Source organism: Sinocyclocheilus anshuiensis, unplaced genomic scaffold (genome assembly GCF_001515605.1).
Source record: "Sinocyclocheilus anshuiensis isolate Anshui unplaced genomic scaffold, SAMN03320099.WGS_v1.1 scaffold306, whole genome shotgun sequence".
In the NCBI taxonomy this organism is placed as follows: Eukaryota; Metazoa; Chordata; class Actinopteri; order Cypriniformes; family Cyprinidae; genus Sinocyclocheilus; species Sinocyclocheilus anshuiensis.
Window position 1 is genome coordinate 2,780,206 of NW_015544175.1, and position 7,092 is coordinate 2,787,297.

The following is a 7,092-nucleotide window of genomic DNA, read 5'->3' on the forward strand; positions in this document are numbered from 1 at the left end:
TGACTTGGTGCACACTTTGTAAAGTTATTGAGATCACTTCTGAAATTTAGAGACAAATGTGAGAGCTCCCGAGTCTTTAGTGTAGGAGAAAAATCTGAGCACAGTGTGTAATGTTGTAGAGATCTCTTCTAAAGCTTTAAAAGAGACAAATGTGAGAGATCCAGAGTCTCTAGCTAAAGAGAAGAATCTGAGCACAGTGTGTGATGTTGTAGAGATCACTTCTAATGCTTTAAAGGAGACAAATGTGAGAGATCCAAAGTCTCTATACTAAAGAGAATAATCTGAGCACAGTGTGTGATGTTGTTGAGATTTGTTTGAAACATTGGAGGAAACAAATATGAGACCAACAGAGTCTTTAGATTAGGAGAAAAATCTGAGCACAGTGTGTGATGTTGTTGAGATCACTTCTAATGCTTTAAAGAAGACCATTGTGACAGTGTTAGAGTTTTTGTCTCAGGAGACACGTTTGAAAAGCAGGAGACTCAAGCAAAAGTTTCCATTCAATCTTAAAGTAACCTCATTTCTGTCTAGGATAAATAAAATGTTAAAGAGATCTCTTTTTTAAATTTTCTTCCCTCTGGTTAGCTTCAATGTCATTTATACACACCATTTCAATCAAACACAATACATGCATTGTCATATTTGAAGTTGATTTATGTAGACAGTGTTTTATTGCACAGTGATTTAACCATAGGAAACCATAACCTATATTTACATACATGCAAAAATGGGCTGTACAAGACAGAATTTTAATGCTAAACAAAGCAAAAGCAAAAAAAAATTTTTTTGAAGGGACATACAAGACACACACACACACACACACACAAATAATATATAAATTATATATTAAAATTTTTAAATATATTTTAATGTAAAAGTGCATATTGTATTGTTATATAAAGTTTTTCAATGTAAATTATAAACAGATTCATATGTTTTACCTGTCAAATCTGTAGGTTTTCCATTTTTTTCACTGTATATTTTAAGGTAACCTACAGTTGCTGTTGGGCTTGTTTGGTCATCATTCTTACCGCTCTCCAGCACACACATCTCTCCATCACTGGGAATAGCACTGATACATCCACATGAGCCAAAACTGATGTCGCCACAGGCCTCATATGTCTGACAGTTGTTGTATGACCATGCATAACCATCATCACATACGCACTGGTATTCAGTCACATTTGGTTGGCACACTAAAGTAAATATAACAGATTTACAAAAAACTGCTGACACAACAATAAAGAAAATTTTGTAAGAATGGCTTAACAGGGTCACCTGTTGTAATGTTTGCAGCAGTAACTTTAGTGCTGTTGTCCAGTTGAAGAGGAAATGTGATCGAGGTGAACAACGCTCTGATCTGTTCAATAACCACAGCTTGGGATACATTCACTTTAACAACCACAATGAACTCCAACTGTTCTATAAATGATTGGGAACATGAATGAGAATTTAAACATCATACAGGCATCAGAAGGCCTCTATTCTTTGAGACAAAACCATTGCATATTAAGTTAATATATCAAACGATTATTAGGACAATGTGTATGAGAGGACAAAACTGTCAATCAGACTTGCATTTCTAGGTCTTCTATGATGCAGTTGCCCATCTATGTAGCTAAACTGAAATAAAATAATACAAAAACATTCATTTCTTTTTATCATGTTAGTTGATCATGTAATCATGGCTTCAATTTGCGCTTTATTGCTATAAACTTTAAATATTTAAATGGGCTTTTAATGTGTAACTATTTAATTCCTAATGAAAATTAATATCTTAGTTGAAGTTAATCTAAAAAAAGACAGGGATCTGTTGGTTTTCATATATGGTTTGTTTTTACGTTCTTCTAAATAAACTTGCCCCTACCTCTAAATCTATACTTGCTTCTGTGAAATCAACCTTGTCCACAACACATTCATGGGTCAGCAGGACAGCTATGATAATTCCTGTGAAGTACTTTAATATTTGTCTTGTATTTGAGAAATTGAGAAATTAAACATATTAACAAGTAAACATATATCACATAGGATATCAGGAAAAACAAACATTTATTTCATTTCATTTAGTCTTTAATTTAGAAAATTAAAGGTTTCAAAATACTGCATGACTTCTGTCTCATTGAATGAATTATCTAAACTGACAGTTTTCAGTGAGATATCATAAACAAAACCAGAAAAAAAGTAATTCTATCAGAACTAAAACATTTTTAAGGCTCAAGTGGTTTGGGATAAATGAGTACAATGTCTTGCATGATAGTATTTTTGTGACAAAAATAGTGAACCAAGAATATTTTGTAGTTTACTGTACCTTGACTGGCCATATTTCTCACTGACGTATGTTGGTCAAAATCACTTCAACATTCTTTAGAAGGCAATTTTATGGCTCATCCAGACACCTGACATCTATAAAATAGGAAATTCTGTCATATAAAATCAGAGAACAACGATAAAACTGAACAATGGGGGCAGGGGGTGCAGGGGGTGCAGGGAGGGCAGGGCGTTGGTCGATTGTCTAAAAACAGCTGAAGATCAGGGCTGATTATATCCTCTCGATCAAAAGGGGGACAGAATCAGAAGAACTTTAACTCATATACTGTGTAAAGAAAATGTCTCTTGTATAGAATTTAGGGCTGTCGAATTTAATGCGATAATAACATGTTAGCCAAAATCTCACTTTAACGCAAATCAATTATTAAAAGCAACGTTAGGTTCTATTTGACCCTATGATTTACCCTTACTTTAAGCCAGGGTTGCCAGGTCTGAGGTTTTTTCTTTCACTGCAATAGTAGTGTGCTTCCTGATAAGGTAGTCCCAGCTTTCGATTTCTCCTGATTTTATCACAAAATTCAAACAAATGTCATTTTGCTCTTAGGTTGATGATACACGGGGCAACTTTTTGAGCAATGTTGCCGTCAACAGGTAACCAGGTGAGACAAAGGGCCCACGACCAATCTAAAGTATCCAGATAGAAATTTGTTAACCATTCTCAATGGGAAAGTGCCCAAGCAACATTGCTAACAAAAAAGTTGCCTGGCAACATTGCCCATAAAGTTGTCCTGTGTATCATCAGCCTTAAAATTTTTCTTGTTTGGTACATTTGGTACTAAAGTGTTCACAGCTGGTTAGTTAGCTGTCAAAAAAAAAAAATTAAAATAATAATAATAATAATAAATATAGCTGCAAGCAGCGATGGCGGGCCCAAGCCGTTAGTGCAAACGCCACATAACACACATAAATACAGTAAAAATATGTTGTTTATACTTAGTTTGTTAGTTGTGAATTAACTAATGTTAAAAACTATATTATTTAACTATATTAGTTAACATGAACAACAATTATATAGCATTTATTAATGTTAATTAATGTTAAGTTAAAAATGTTTTAATACATTATTAAAATTTAAAGTTGTACCTTAACATTAGTTTATGTACTGTGAATTAACATGAACATGAATATTTTAATGTTAGTTTTAACTAACATTAAAAAAGATTAATAAATAATCAAATTGAAAAAATGAAACTGTACAACTGTTCACTTGATGAAAAAAGAAAATAAAAATAAACCACTGCAATTTCATAGAAAAAAATTTTGCATATTGAAATAAATATTTCTGAGTTATGTTTCCCTCTGTGTTGTGTTTGTTTATTTTTTCTGTTAAGAAGATAACTGAGCCTTTAAATCTCCTTTGTAATAGATATGCTTATAAATCAAGAACAAGGCATTTATAGCTGTATTTTGTTGGGCGGAGCCTGTGACATGCAGTGCAAAAGTTGTTCGGCTCAATGACATCTATATGTGCACTGAGTTTCATATGAATACGTGCAAGTATATGTGAGCTATACATCAAGTTTTCCGACTGTGTTCCAGGGGGCGCCATAGGGCCCTGCGCCTTACTGGCTTGGGCCCTAATAATAAAAAAACTAGAGAGGAGCTTGTTTACTGTTAATTAAGTATTAAGTAAAAGTTTATATAAAATAAGTTTTTATTAAGTTTTAATAAGTATAAAAATAAGTTTTTATGAAACCTTATGTGCACCTTACGATTGTGTGATAAATAGCAGTTGAATATAATAGTTTGGACACTCGTTAATTTTAACATCTAAATTATAGTAATGTACCAAATGAAAGGGTTCCCTGTATAGTTTACAGCATTAGTTGGAAGAGATTATTTTCCTTAAGAAAACCAATTCATCACTTGCTCAATTGATCCGCTGCAGTGAATGGGAGCTGTCAGATTGAGGATCCAAACAACTGATAAAATCATCACAATAATCCACAAGTAATCCATATGACTCCAGTCCATCAATTAACATCTTGTGAAGTGAAAGGATGCATGTTTGTAAGAAACAAATCCATCATTAAGCCATTTTACCTTTAAAACATTGGTTCTGGCCAAAATACAAGTCCATAATCCATAATAGCACTTTCCCTATTGGAAAAAGTACATCCTGTTGTCCGGTCACATCAAAATCCACCAACATATTTGTTTAAAACTTTTGGACTGCTTTCACTTGTAAATGGTGCTTGACCTGTGATCTGGCACTAATAGTTAGTAGCACCTAACATAGCACCGAAAATAAATAAATTCCATCCTCAGTCCAAAGGCAGGGAAATACCCTGGATGGACTGAGCCACCATGCTGGCCCTTATCCATTCATCCATTCATCCATCCATCCATCCGTTTGAATGTTGTATCCATTCATTTTTTACAACAAATATATACATTAGGCTATATTAGGATCGAATATTTCATGGATGTACTTTGCAATCAATCAGAAAAGAAAATAGGATTATTTAATAATAAATTACAGTGGCACAAACTGCAAGAATAGCACACTACTTAACTGCAACCGTTTAGGTCAAATTATTGTTCTTTTATATTAATAACAGATTCCAGCCTGATAAGGAAGGACAACTTTTAAAATACAACATTGAATAGCACATTTCAAAGTCAAAGAATTTCCTTCTATTAATTGTACTGCAAAAAGGCAATTTAAAGCAGTTACATATTTGAAAGAATAAACACATTTTTGCCTTCTTCTTTACAGTCTCTGGAAATAACCATGAAGAAATGCCAAACTCGTTTCTCAGGATCTGAGATTTTGTTTCCTTGTCAAATGTTCCACCCACAAAATCTGTGTGTGGATCAACTGCTAAACAAGTTGGATTCCCTCTATTATTTCCTTGTTCTCTTTTGTGAACAGAACATGGAAGAGGGCAGCATTTCAACCACAACAATGTAAGGCCTTGTGGGCTACATTATCAGTAAATCGCGTACTAAGATAACCCTTAGAAAAATCACACATTTGGTATATTATGGATGGAGAGTATTATAAACGTATTGAGTCACGACACACTTTATCAGGCATGTCTCTGAAATTCAATCAGAGCAAAAAAACAGTACCATATCTGAATTGCTGATTTTGAATAGAATAAAAATAATATTACTCTCTAAAAATGCTGGGTTGTTTCAACCCAACTTTGGGTCAAATACGGACTAACCCAACTTTTGGGTTAAAAAATTTAACCCAACGGTTGGGTTAGCCCATATTTGACCCAAAGATGGGTTGAAACAACCCAGCATTTCGAGTGTAAATTGAAATAATATCTTTTAAGTAATAGTTTACCCAAAAATGAAAATTTGCTGTTAATTTACTCACCCTCAGGCCATCCAAGATGTAAATGATTTTCTTCAGGACAATATTTATTTATTTATTTTTATCTGGTTTTAGTGTTGTGTTTGCCCTGGAGAGTGTTGATTTGAAACTCTTTGAGGATCTCCTGAGGATCGATCAGTACGCTCACAGTCAGGTTATTATCTTTTCTTTTTCATCTCGGGTTATGCAGGTAATTATAGTTTCCTGAGAAATTAGAAGGAGACACTGAGAAGTGACGTGACGAGGGCACAATCGTGGGTCCAGTGGGGCTGTTGGCTGTGCTTAGGGAAGCATGGTTACCTATGTTACCCGAGACTTTCTCTTTCGAACTCGCAATGTGTCCTAGGACACTACGGGGAACAGAATACCCACTATACATACAATGGCAGAGCTCAAAGGTCTGTTAATGCTAGCCAGCCAGCCAACATATCTATAACATCTCTAGAGGAATTTAATTAAAACCTGCATTTTATTCAACCCTGTCAGATATGAGTCTGCATCCCGTGAGGCCATAGCTCCAAACAAGACGGCAACCAATGAGAAAGGATGCAGATTTATGCAAACCTACTTTTCACCAGGGCCCAGATACGGGTATCTGTGAGAGCTGAGGACTCAGCAGGACGCCCCTCAGGAGGAAGGGAAGTCCAGGCTCTCACGAATTATGTGATCCAAACAGACTGAGATCAGATTGAGGGAAGCACCCCACCCACCTGAGTGTACTGTCAACAGTTATAATAATGCCAGCAATGTTAAGGGGTTTGCCTGAACCAAAAACAGAACATTGAGGACCCAAGTGAGAGAAATCCCAGTAGCAGGGAATTAATTTTTTTTTTACTATTTGCAAATAATATTTTAAAATATGCACACTTTCACTCTTATTTGTATGTCTCAATATGCTCATGTCTCATCACATTCAGCTAGGAATTACAAGAATCATGTACAATGATACCATATTTTCAATTAAAAACTGTGAAATTTGAAAAAAAAAAAAGAGTAGTTCCATTTCATGGGAACTTCGAACTGCGTCCTCTAGGGGTCGCTATGGGGAACGCCTCGTCGTGACCCGTGTCTGAAGCATACATTGAAAAAACACCAACTCGTTGGCCGGCGACAGCCATGACGTCAATACCGGTGCGACTATAAATAGGCGCCGGGAGCACACATCATTCTCTTCTTCGTCTTCATTGACTGTTCTGTTTGAAGCGTGCATTTCCAAGGAAAAAGTAAGAGCTATCTCTTTCATTATGGCGAGCACTAGCAGAGCATTTAGAAGGTGTGTGCGTCCGTGTCATCGCTATTTGACACCAGATGACACACACGATCTATGTGTTGTTTGTTTGGGCGAAGCGCACGCACGCGATGTCCTCGAGGGGGCAATCTGCGCGCATTGAGTTTTTTCCAATGAAAAAGCTCCGTTCTCGTTTGTCTCTCTTTTC